The sequence below is a fragment of the Schistocerca piceifrons genome, chromosome X (assembly GCF_021461385.2).
Source record: "Schistocerca piceifrons isolate TAMUIC-IGC-003096 chromosome X, iqSchPice1.1, whole genome shotgun sequence".
NCBI classification, from domain to species: domain Eukaryota; kingdom Metazoa; phylum Arthropoda; class Insecta; order Orthoptera; family Acrididae; genus Schistocerca; species Schistocerca piceifrons.
Window position 1 is genome coordinate 958,442,332 of NC_060149.1, and position 12,089 is coordinate 958,454,420.

Here is a 12,089-nt window from a genome sequence, read left to right on the forward strand (position 1 = left end):
GTTCCCACAGCATAGAAACAGGAAAAATTCAGGCAAAAAGGATATTTCAAAATTGTAGTAACAATACATACAATGCTTGTGGATATTTAATTTATATTTCTGACATTGTATTCTTTTGATATATAAAGTTTTTGCTGGTAATCAAATTCTGTAAGTGTTGCTTGTATTGTTACTATAATTTTCAAACATTCTTTTCATCCCAAATTTTCCCGTATCCGCGATGTATATACAACAGGTGCCTGAAAATGGTCTTCAACTGAAACCATTATGGTCTTCAACTGAAACCAGTCACACAGTAAAAAATTAAGTTGAATAACAGCTCAAGATGACACATACTGTCATTTCTACAACTCACTGCTTTTGGTACTACCTGTGAGTAGCTGTACACTTTGATGACCTCGGCACTGGGGTCATGCTGTATTCTGCCACCACCAGTGCACTCTGTATCAACGCCGAGGCCTTTCACCCTGTCCATCGTCTCATCGTAGACGTCCGAATGGAAGCCAACTCACTTGTATCCTCGCACCTAGTAACAGGAACCATAGTCAAACTTTGAACAAAATGTATCAAGAGTACTAAGCAAGAAGAAAACACAAAAGTAGCAACGTGAGTGGAAATTGTGGCATCAAAAATAATCTGAAAACATAACTTAAAGGAGCTGTTGTTATATCCACTATCTATAGGAAACACACACAGGAGCTTCTGCTGCAAATGCAAATGAAAGCTTTTGTATATTCAGACATGTGTTCTCTCGGAAAACACTGAACATAACGTAAATCATCTAGCTGACAAGGTAGTTGGCAACATCAGCACATGGCTTTTGGAGAACGGATTAATACTTCACTGCCAACAACTGAACACTTGTAAAATAGAAATAGTCTTGTCCTGAGCTGGTCGAACAGACATTTTAAATTCTTAAGACTGAAGATAGATGAAAAGCTCTCTCAGAAGTATCATGTTCAACACCTTAAGCAGAAAATGAACACTTCTGTCTTCACTATACACTATGTCTTGGACACAAACACAAAAGCTTGTTTACTTTTGCTCTGTTATCTCATATGGTGTTATAGTTTGGGGCAATTCTGTGCACTTGGCAAGAATATTCTCATCCCTGAAAAATGCAGTCAGCAAGCTCTGCAGTGTCAGCTTGTGAACATTCAGGGTTGCCGCAAGTTTCCCCAAGTGACGTTCCCCGATTTCCAGCAAGTTTTAGCATTTTTCCCTGACAAATTTCAAGGTCTCAAGGGCAAGTAAAGACAAGTTCGAAAAAAAAAAAAAAATTGTAAGGACTTCTGTATTTCTTCCCCTCATGAGCAAAAATCTTAAGTACTAATTTCAGCATCTTTTGTAATGAACAGTTTTTAGATGGAGAAAGAAAGACAATGGTATATAATATTCCATTAAGACCACTGATGTTATTTTATTTCAATAAAACTAAACATATTTGGTGACACAAACACGCATTTCCTTGGAGTCACAAGACAGATTTAAAATACCTACACTGATTTCAGAAATAACCTCAGAAAAAAGTAGGCCTATTGAAAGAAGTATATAAGGCAGGCCAAAATATACAGGTACATAGCATACAAACCGCCTGTGACTGCCACAAGTTGTTCTTCCTATCGCTCATACTTTCTAATATACAGGGCGTACATTACATCTGGGAACACTTTCAATTATTTATTGCACAAGAACCAAACATAGCACAGATATCACACACGTCATTTTGAAGAGAAACCCTGAAAGTTCTTTTTCATGTATACCACCACAGCATACTTTGGTGATTTGCCGATAGCACCAGTCATAAATATGGCAAGTTCAGGTGCGGAGCGAACTTTCTGTGTGTTGGAGTTCGACAAAAAAAGTGTGTGCTACAGCTGTTCAATGGATGTTTAGAACAAAGTACGGTAAGAAACCACCAACAAGGAAGGCACAACAAATTTATTATGACGGGTTGCTTGTGCCCAGCACAGAGAACCAGACATCCCAGTGTGAGTGAAGTGAATTTGGATTGCATACGAGAAACATTCATAAGGAGTCCAAAGAAATTGGTGCGTCGTGCATCCCATGAACTCGAAATGGCTCCACTGACTGTGGCAAGTCATGCGACAGAAGTTGTCTATGAAACCATTCAAATTGGAGCTAGGGTAGAAGGTCAATAACGACGACAAAGACAAGTGTTTTGAGTTTTGTTCACAGTTGCAACAATTGAATAAGGACGGGGATGGAATTTTGATCGCTTAAGTTTTAGCAATGAAGCCACTTTTGACACTAATGGGAAAGTGTACAGGCATAATTGTCGAATCTGGGGTACAAAGCATCCACACGAATGCATTGAATTTGGGTGTGATTCGCTAAATGTAAATGTTTTTTTGTGCTTTGTCGTGTCGAAAACTGTACGGGCCATTCTTCTTCGCCAAGAGCATTGTCACTGGATATTCCTACTCGGATATGTTGCAGCAATGGCTGATGCCTCAGATGCAATTGGGCTCTCCGTTCATCTTTTAGCAGGATGGGGCTCCACCCCATTTTCATCGTGAAGTTTGTGGGTACCTGAATACGGAGCTGCCGCATCGATGAACTGGCCGTGCTACAGAAGGGAACAGCTGTTTCATGAAATGGCCTCCCTGATCACCAGATCTCACTCCGTGTGACTTTTTTTCTGTGGGGACACATTAAAGATCCAGTGTATGTATGGTCTCTACCACGTGATGTAGCGGAGCTCCGGGAGAGAATACGAGAAACAAATATCACAATTGACGATGCCATGCTGGGACAGGTATGACACGAATTCGATTACTGTATTGATGTCTGCCGGGTCACTCATGTTTCGCGTACTGAATGTTCGTAAAAAAAAAAAGATATGTACATCCTGTATAAATTATTTTCTAAGCCCCAAAATGTACTAGAATAAATAAAATGTTTATAAAACAATGTACCGCATAATGTACTTGCAGTGAGAAAGTCACAATTCCTGAACTCCATCGCCCGTGGCCTCTGGCCTGCCGAGGAGCACCACAGTCCTGAGTCCTCGGATAAATCACGAAAACCCACTGCATTATACCACACACAAACAGAGCCGGCCTGGGAGCAGATCGGCGAGACTAGATCCGATGGGCAGGGCTTGCACATTATTGGGAAACGATTGGCTTCAAATCGGCAGCCCCAATCCGTTAGAGAGACCCACAGAAATGGCCTGTGGTTTTGGCCCATCATGGAAGTCCATTCATGTGGCCAGCTTTACACAAGTCACTGACATTATGTTGACGAAATGAGATGGTGGTGATAAATCCATCAATTTGTGCAAATACTCTGAGAATTAATGCTAATGAAGATAGGTAGCAACTCACCGTAAAGATGATCGCTGAACCATGGACAGACACGTAGAAAGACAATCACACTCTCACAACTAAATTTTCGGCCATAGCCTTTCTTAGAAAATAACACACACACACACACACACACACACACACACACACACACACACACATTCACACAATCACTCAGACACAACTCGTGCACATATGACCGTTGTCTCCAGCCACTGGGTCAACAATCTCCAAGAATCATATCAAAACAAACCACCCCTCACGCCTCCCATCGGCAGCTACTAGGCTAGTGGCAAGAAGTGGTGGCAGCACTGACTGCAAGCTGAGGGGAGTGGTAGGAAGTGGAGAAGCAGTAAGAATGAGGGAGTAGGGAAGCGGTGCATGTATTAAGCTGCATCCAGCCAGCGACGATGCAGGAAATCCCAGTAAACAAACTGTTTCATCTACTGAGACAAAAAACAAGATTTCTCCAGGTTTTTTTTTCCAAATTTCCCAGCAGGGCAGAAAAAAAAGAGTGATACACGTAAGTATTCAAATCCACACACAAAGGTTACCTTGTGGTATGCTACAATTCTGCACAAGAGACCCTCACAATACATGAGAACTTCTCTATGCAACATGTAATTTATCCTAATTTCTCTTAATTTCATATTTTATTAATTCTGTAATTTTTTGTTTATAAATTTTATATTCAGCTTTCTGTAAACTAGGTACCACCTCATCCCACGAGCTTTGGCTCAAAGTCTCAAGATACGTGATAAAAAAAATAAATGTCAATCCCAAAACCTCACACGCCAATATAATGATCTGCATGCAATCATTCTGTTGATAATGGCACATTAAATTTGGAAAAAAAAAAACTGATGCCCTTGATAATTCAAAGCTGTCATTTAAAGTCACAATTGTATGTATTATAGAACACTGTACAGGAAAAATGGAGTTGTAAATGTAGCTGTGTTTTAGTGAAAACGACGTTTTTTCAAATGATGGAGAACCAATGGAATACTTGTTGGTAACATCTGCTCTATACCATAAACCAGCACAGTACGGCACTTTATGAAGTTTAGTCAAAGGCCTGTTTTGTGAGATAATTTCTTTCTGGAAGTTGAATGCATTGCTTCCGTCACCAAAGCAGGCGTAAAAAAAAAAAAAAAAATATTTGCATTCAGCCCCCTCACATCATTACATCATCAGTGCAAACCAGACGATATTTCTCGTGTAAATCTACACGGCTATCTGGCAGTTCACACTTAAGGATACAGGGCATTTTTCCAGCTCAATATTATATTTCTTTCAGGCACTGTTTATAATGTATATGTTTCAAGATTTTTTGTTGATATCAGGTAATAGAGCACACTTTTTAAACAAATTAGAAGTATTTTGAATATTTTTGAACCTGCTTAGAGTTATTTAAAAAAAGTAACAAGGAAATTCTTCCTCAAACTGAGGTACCATTTAATCCAATGTTATACATTTGAAGGAGACCAAATTTTTACCAGACATTCATGACATGGCTGAGATACTAGACCTATTTAATTCCACCTATTACGTATATTACAAGGACAAAAAAGTATCACATCTTACATTTTAATATTTATAATTTTTTCCAAATAAAAATGTTATTTTTTCTATGATTTAGCTGATTCTGCAATAAAGCTTAGGTCTACTACATAAGTATGGACTACCAAAAGTTACAGAAAAAATTAGAGCAATGCTTTATAAACTTTAGGAAATATTTGTACCTGAATTCTGAAGAAAACAACTAGCGGGAAATTGCGAATGAACATATGAGTCCAATTAAACTGTGCCTCAGAACATTCCTGAGGCATAGTCTACATCCTGCAGCCTTTCTTCATCTTCAAGCTTCCTCTTGGCATTCCTTTTAGCACTTCTTGCTTCTTTGGTAACTTGAAGAGCGAATCTTTCAGCTTCATGCACCCGTTGTCTGTCACGCAGAAGAAATTGATCTTTCATATTAGAGCCACATTTTATGCCTAAATTTCTCAGGACTTCCTACCTTCCTATCACTCCGTCATTGAAACATAGCACACCATCTAGTACACCAACTTTTAATGTATTTAGTCCTACAAAAACATTCTTGAGTAATCTTTCCCGTATGGAATGGTTGAAACTTTCATTTGTATTCTGAGTGCCCCCATGAAGACATTTACCGTATTTACTCGAATCTGAGCCGCACTTATTTTCCGGTTTTTGTAATCCAAAAAACAGCCTGCGGCTTAGAATCGAGTGCAAAGTAAGCAGAAGTTCTGGAAAATGTTGGTAGGTGCCGCCACAACTAACTTCTGCTGTCGAATATATGTAGCACTACACAGGCATGCTTTGCAGGCACAAAGATAAATACTGGTGCCAAACCCTCTGCATGAGTGCATTAAAAAAAAGGGGGGGGGTGGCAGACAAGTTTTTCCTCCGTCTCGAGTTTCGACCACTGCATTTTCATACATTATCCAACGAAGTAAATACAAATTCCGTATTGTGCACCTTTGAATGTAGCAGCATTTCAATGCACTTCGAAAATCCGACTGGCAAGACTGTTTGGGATGTTTGTCAATATGGCCAACTCTACGTTCTGAATTTTTTCCTAACTGTGAGAAGAGATGGTTCCTTATAGGAACTTTTATGAATTGTGAATAGCATGCAGTATTCTCTTCACATAAGAATAATTAGAATATAAACATTTTGCCATGTATTCTTTCGTGTTTGCTGCTAACTCATTTAAATCCTGTCTGCCTAATAAACTACGAAACTAGAGTGAGACAACAGCAAATGCGGAAAAATATAGATATCATCCCATGTTTATATTTGTATTATTCTTATGCCTAATAGTGATACAGTCAGAAATGAAGCACGGCAATTGAGTAGATTTTTAAATCTAAGATGACTAATTTCAGTGCAGAATGTAATGTACTAAAGAGGTGCCTGCAAAGATTTTCAAACGGAGAAAAATTTTCGCTAAACTCCCGTTCAGAATATCTTCTATCATACGCTGTCTATTATTTGGTTCTTGTTGATCATTCTCAAAGAAAGCAGGAGTGTAGGTAACAGCAAATAGCAGTCTCTTGCCATTGTTTCGCTAACGAAGTACGCGAAAGAGGAAGGGTACCCGTATAATACGGACGGAGCGCCTGACGCATAGCAATGGCTACCTGGTAAAGCTTAACTACTGAGCTTACGACTCGAACCAAACTACTGTAGCTGTATCGTCATTCATTTGACCTAAATCATGTCTCATATTACAATGGAACAAGTTTGTTTCGATTTGGAGGTGCGGCCTAAAACTTTTCTCTCCCCTTGAATTTCAAGTCTCAAATTTCAGGTGCGGCTTAGATTCGGGAAAATTTTTTTTCCTGGATTTCGAGTCTCATTTTTCAGGTGCGTCTTAGATTCGAGTAAATGTGGTACTAAGCAAAACGGGGTCCACTCAGGTCTCTAAAAATTGGTTTTATTTCATTCATAACAGGCTCAAGAAGATAATGCTTATGATATTTTGATAGTATATTTGACCACTTTCCTTTGCTTTTTGGTAACCACACCTAAGAATCTGCTCCTTTAGGGCAAAGTCCATGAACAGTGTGGTCATCTGTGGACAACTTATGAAAGTAGGTGGCCCATACAGCTTTCCTCATTGCTGTATCATCATTCAGAGGTGCATTTTGTCTAATGGCCAGTCCTTAATACCTCTGAAGGAGGTCTATTTCAGTTTCTGTCAATCTGTCTCAGCCAGACAGAGATTTTCAATCAGATAGCAATTTTCCTTTCATTTCTCTTCTTAGCTTCCTCAATCTAGCACCCATCCTCTTTTGCACATGTCCACAACACTCCAGTTTTGTTACGAAGCTATCACCATAAACATTCAACTCATTAATTTTATTGAAAGCTTTAGAGTACCCATCACCTAGGTACTTTGTATATCTAACGTTATAAACGGGCACTGACCTCTGAAATAATTTTAGAGCTCCATCACACTCCATACCTCTACTGTAACCATCATAATTATTATAACACTGATGTTCAATATGTCCTTCAGTGTTACTATGTCAGATGTGGCAATAATTAGATATGCACTCAACATCAACAACTTTTCCATTCTCCACAGAAGTAGCACTTAAAACACCATTCAAGGAACGATGTCCTCGATGTTGTCATGTCCCATCAAGTGCAACAGCAATGTCCCTTGTTTCACTAATATTAACAATTTTTTCTGCTGCACATTTCATAGATGCTTTAGACACAACCGTCAAGGCACCTAAAAGTATTCTTATGTACTTGCTGAACCTACTGGGAGGAGGAAGGTCAATCAAATGACAAAACGTTTGTGCAGCCTTTTTTTCCTTTTCCTATTGCACGCATTGCATACACTAACCTCAAATTCACATCATATGAATTATGCACAATGTTCAAAGTCATTTTCGAGGTAGATTTATTGCAGGATCTACACAGACCAACTAATTTTGACGCTAAACCCTTCCTGCTACTTTGTTGTTCAGTTATTTCCAGACAGCCTACACCATCACATTGTTTACATTTTTCCACTTCCTTTATCAAAGAAGATAAGATACCCACACCAACAACAACAAATCCACTACAAACAGCGTCATTTTTAACACAAAAATTTGAATCACCAGGAGGCATGCCATGTGCGAATTTCTTCACTGAAGAACTGACACGTAGGTTACTTTCAACAGTGTGGCTTGTTTTGTTTGTGAACTGGTTACCACAGAATTTCCTTTCATTGAATTTCTTGATGTGTGGCACACTAACAAATATGTATTTTCACAAATATATGTAGCGCTTGGGAAACAAACGTTTATTAACATGTGAACAAACTGCTTCAGAACACAAAAGTAAATACTTGCAAAGATAATCATTTACAGATGCTAGAAACCTGCACTGTTACCAACATATACAATGTATCATACACATAATCGCTGGAAACAGAAAGAAAGTGCACAGTTCTTTTCAAAATAATACTAGTTTCTGTAACAGAAATAAAGGGGGCATGGCAGTATACAAGGTGTGAATGTAAAGTAATGACACTGATGTGAAAAAAAATGTTGCTTACAGTTTTAGTCAATTTTCGTGTTGTCTCCTTCAAAGTTCCCTTCTGATTGCACACACTTTTTTTAGCACTTCTGCCATTGATGGTAACATTTCTGGAACTCATCTTCTGTAATATCCTCCAAGACCTTCGTCACAGCTTTTGGGACATCTTGTGTTGTTTGAAAATGGTGTCCTTGACCGCCATTTTGATTCTTGGACAGAGAAAAAAGTTGCACGGAGCAATATTTGGTGAATAAGGTGGCTCTGGCAGTATCGAAATTTGTTTTGAGGTAAAAAATTACTGTACTGACAGAGCAGTATGGGATGGTGCATTATCGTGATGCAGAATCCAATTATCAGCAATGTTATTATTAGACAAACCGTTCCTCGATTGATGTGCAGTTCTCCTGCAATCATTTTCATGGATAACCTTCTATCAGATTTTATGAGTTCATGCACCCTGGCCAAGTTGACATCCGTCCATGAGGTTGACAGTCGTCCACTGCAGTCTTCATCTTCAACATTTGTTCTGCCTTCACTAAACATTTTATGCCAATCAAAAACTTGAGCTTTTGACATAACCTCCTCTCCAAAAGCCTTCTTAAGCTTACCGTAAGTTGTCATCGCGTTTTCACTCAATTTAATGCAAAAAGAAATGGCATACTGTTGCGCAATATTATGCAGTTCCATTTCCGTGATGAGAGACACTAACACGTGTTAACTTATTACAGCACAACTAATGACTGAGCAGTTGCTTCAACATGCCGCTTGAACTAGAAGCGGCTTATAGACCAAGGTCACAGATATTGTGCCTACGCAAGCCTGCAGGGGTGCCACATCTTGCAAAGAAAATCAGTCTCATTACTTTATTGTCGCACCTCGTACATGACCGTAACTTTAAAATTTGGTATGTATAGGTCATTTTTCATTTCAAACCCTACAGTGTATATATCAATGTAATCAGGAAAGACTATAGAATTTAATAAAGTCATTAAAAAAATTTTGATTTTTCCACCATTTATAAGTATCCTGTATCCTTAAGTGTTCGGCAGAGGATTCATCGAAAAGCCTTCAGACTATTTCTGTAACATTCCCCTCTTCAACAGCTTCTGTGGGAGCTCTGATTTCTCTTACTTTATCACGATAATAATTTCTCCTTATGTAGGTGGGTGCCAACAAAATATTTTGCCATTCAGAGGAAATTTCTTGAAAACATCTCATCATAACAAAAAACACCTTTGTTTTAATGACTGTCACCCCAACTTGTATATCATGTCAGGGTATATGCGGACAAGGAAAAAAAATTCCCAGATTTCTCAGTCAAAAATACACTTTCCCCCAAGTGAAAACATACTTTTTCCCTGTTAACTGACGGTATATTTTCTCTTGGAACTGTATAACTTATAAGTCCTTTGATTATGGTTTTATACACGGGCGTAGAATTTCCTGGCGCTTTAAGAAAAAAAAACACGCATTTTGGAAAGATCTTTGATGTGCAGCAACATGTATGCTGCATATTTTTGTATTAGGAAAGTATAAACTCGAATTCCACCAAACACCGCATGTTACTTTCCAAAGCATTGAAATGGAGATTGGGATGCGCTTTTGTAAGTTAGTCATAGCTCATTTCATGCGATTTCGCCAGCCGATCACAGCAGGTATTCAGAGCTTAGGACACGTGATGTAGTCAACCAACAGCAACATCACTGTTAAGTAGCGCGAACACACAAACAGAAAAAGTTAATGGCTCAAATTAATGTAAATAGTGTTGCTAAACGAAACGCAAAGCCTTCACATATAATATTGGTCTATCAGATTAATACACTGCAAGAGAAGCTAAGCTTTCTCATAAAATGTTGGTCTTTTATGCGCGTATTACAATTTAAGATGTATCACACAAAGGTGCCAGTAAAATTTTTAATAACGACATAAATGTCTGATCTTCCAGGCTCAAAATTCATCTAAATGGCTCATCATCAAAGAGTTGATTTTTAAATGAGAGTCAAACACTTTGTGATTTAAGAAATTCATCGTACATTATCTCACATAGTTCTGGTGTAACTGCTAGAATGGTACTTTGATGGTAACGATTTTCAACCCACCATTCGAAATATTTTCCCACGACCTGTTAGAAATAGGTTCGTTTCTGCAGTTGCCAGAGAGCGCCAGATGACAGGCGTCACCGCGCAAGCGCAGCTACGATGTCGTAGGGAGCCCGCATGTTCGTACGTGTGAAACATTAAAAGATCTTACATTATGTAAGAAACAAGACATCAGAGGATACTCCAAGAGAATCGGAATTTCGTGACCCATACTAAAATGTTCACATTTAAAGTGCAAATTTGTATGTCCAGAATCCCACGACCTGTTATTAAGCTTTTCTATGTGGTTTTTGGGATGTAAATTTTCTCGGAGTACCAGTACTGTCCTGTCTCATGTTTGGTTCTTTATTATGGCGTAATGCCAAATGTGCTAGAAGTTGAAAATGTGCACTTGAAATGCAGCAAACACAGTGTGTGGAATTAAACACTTTGTCTCAAATATATTGTCTGCCTTAGTGGAAAAGATTAATGAAAGAAAATTTCTTTGGCAAACCAACAAAAATAACTTCATTGTTCTAAAAGGCAATTAACGCTTGACTGTCAGAAAGATGGAAATAAAATAAAATGTGCAACTAATAACACAGTTTAGCCTTCCATTATTATGTGAATGTATTTTAATTCACTTGATAGCTCCCGGCCACAGAAATCTGTTTTGTCTTCATTTGATGTGGGAGCAGTAAATGAAGAGGAAACACCAAAAACACTAAATGTAAAAATGGGTCACGTGTAGACTACCCACTTCCCAACTGTAATTCAGACTGTTCTGCGCATCAGTCCCGGATCTAGGGGGAAAAAGGGACGGGTATACACTCGCACACACACACATATCCATCCACACATATACAGACACAAGCAGACATATTTAAAGACCTATTTTGTGGGGGTGTTGTGAGGGTTTTTTTTTTTTTTTTTTTTTTTTTTTTTTTTTTTTTTATTGTGGTTTTAGGGCGCAAAACTTCTATGGTCATTAGCGCCCAGCCCGTGACGTAGAAAACAGGAAAAAAACGAAATTTAAAATCAGCAGCAATGGGAACAAAGTCATAAAATTTAAGAAACTAAAGGCAGAAGGAATGCTTAAAAATCCACTATAGAAAGGGGTTGGTTGTCCCCCCAAAAAAAAGGCTTCAAATGACTGACGTCATTTCACTGTCACTGATAAACTGTAGAACGCGGTCAGCTGAGCGCGTGTCATCTGCTAAAATCGACGATAGATCAGGCGATAGTTGTAGACGGGAGCGTAACGGATTAAAATAGGGGCATTCAATTAAAAGGTGTCTGACCGTCCACGGCTGAGAGCAGTGGGGACAGAGTGGGGGAGGATCACCGCTTAAAAGATGTCGATGACTAAAAAGACAGTGCCCTATCCGGAGTCTAGCTAAAATTACCTCCTCCCGACGACGCGATCGGGAGGAAGAGGTCCAAGCGCAAGGAAGGGCTTTCACTTCCCGCAATTTATTATGGGGAAGTGTTGACCAATGCGCATGCCATAAATGAGCAACTTGGCGACATAAACCGCTCCGTAGATCAGTAAACGGAAGAGACTGAATAGCTGGCCGAGGAAGAGAGACTGCAGCCTTGGCCGCTATATCGGCCGCCTCAT

General features: G+C 38.9%; 1 long non-coding RNA gene across 1 annotated transcript in view; it reads right to left on the bottom strand.

Annotated features, from left to right (window-relative positions):
- Nucleotides 1-12,089, bottom strand: part of LOC124721811 — a 30,127-nt gene that overhangs the window by 1,382 nt on the left and 16,656 nt on the right. The window contains exon 3 of the long non-coding RNA XR_007006397.1: nucleotides 371-526. This is a non-coding gene — a long non-coding RNA (uncharacterized LOC124721811). The remainder of the gene's footprint in view (nucleotides 1-370; nucleotides 527-12,089) is intronic.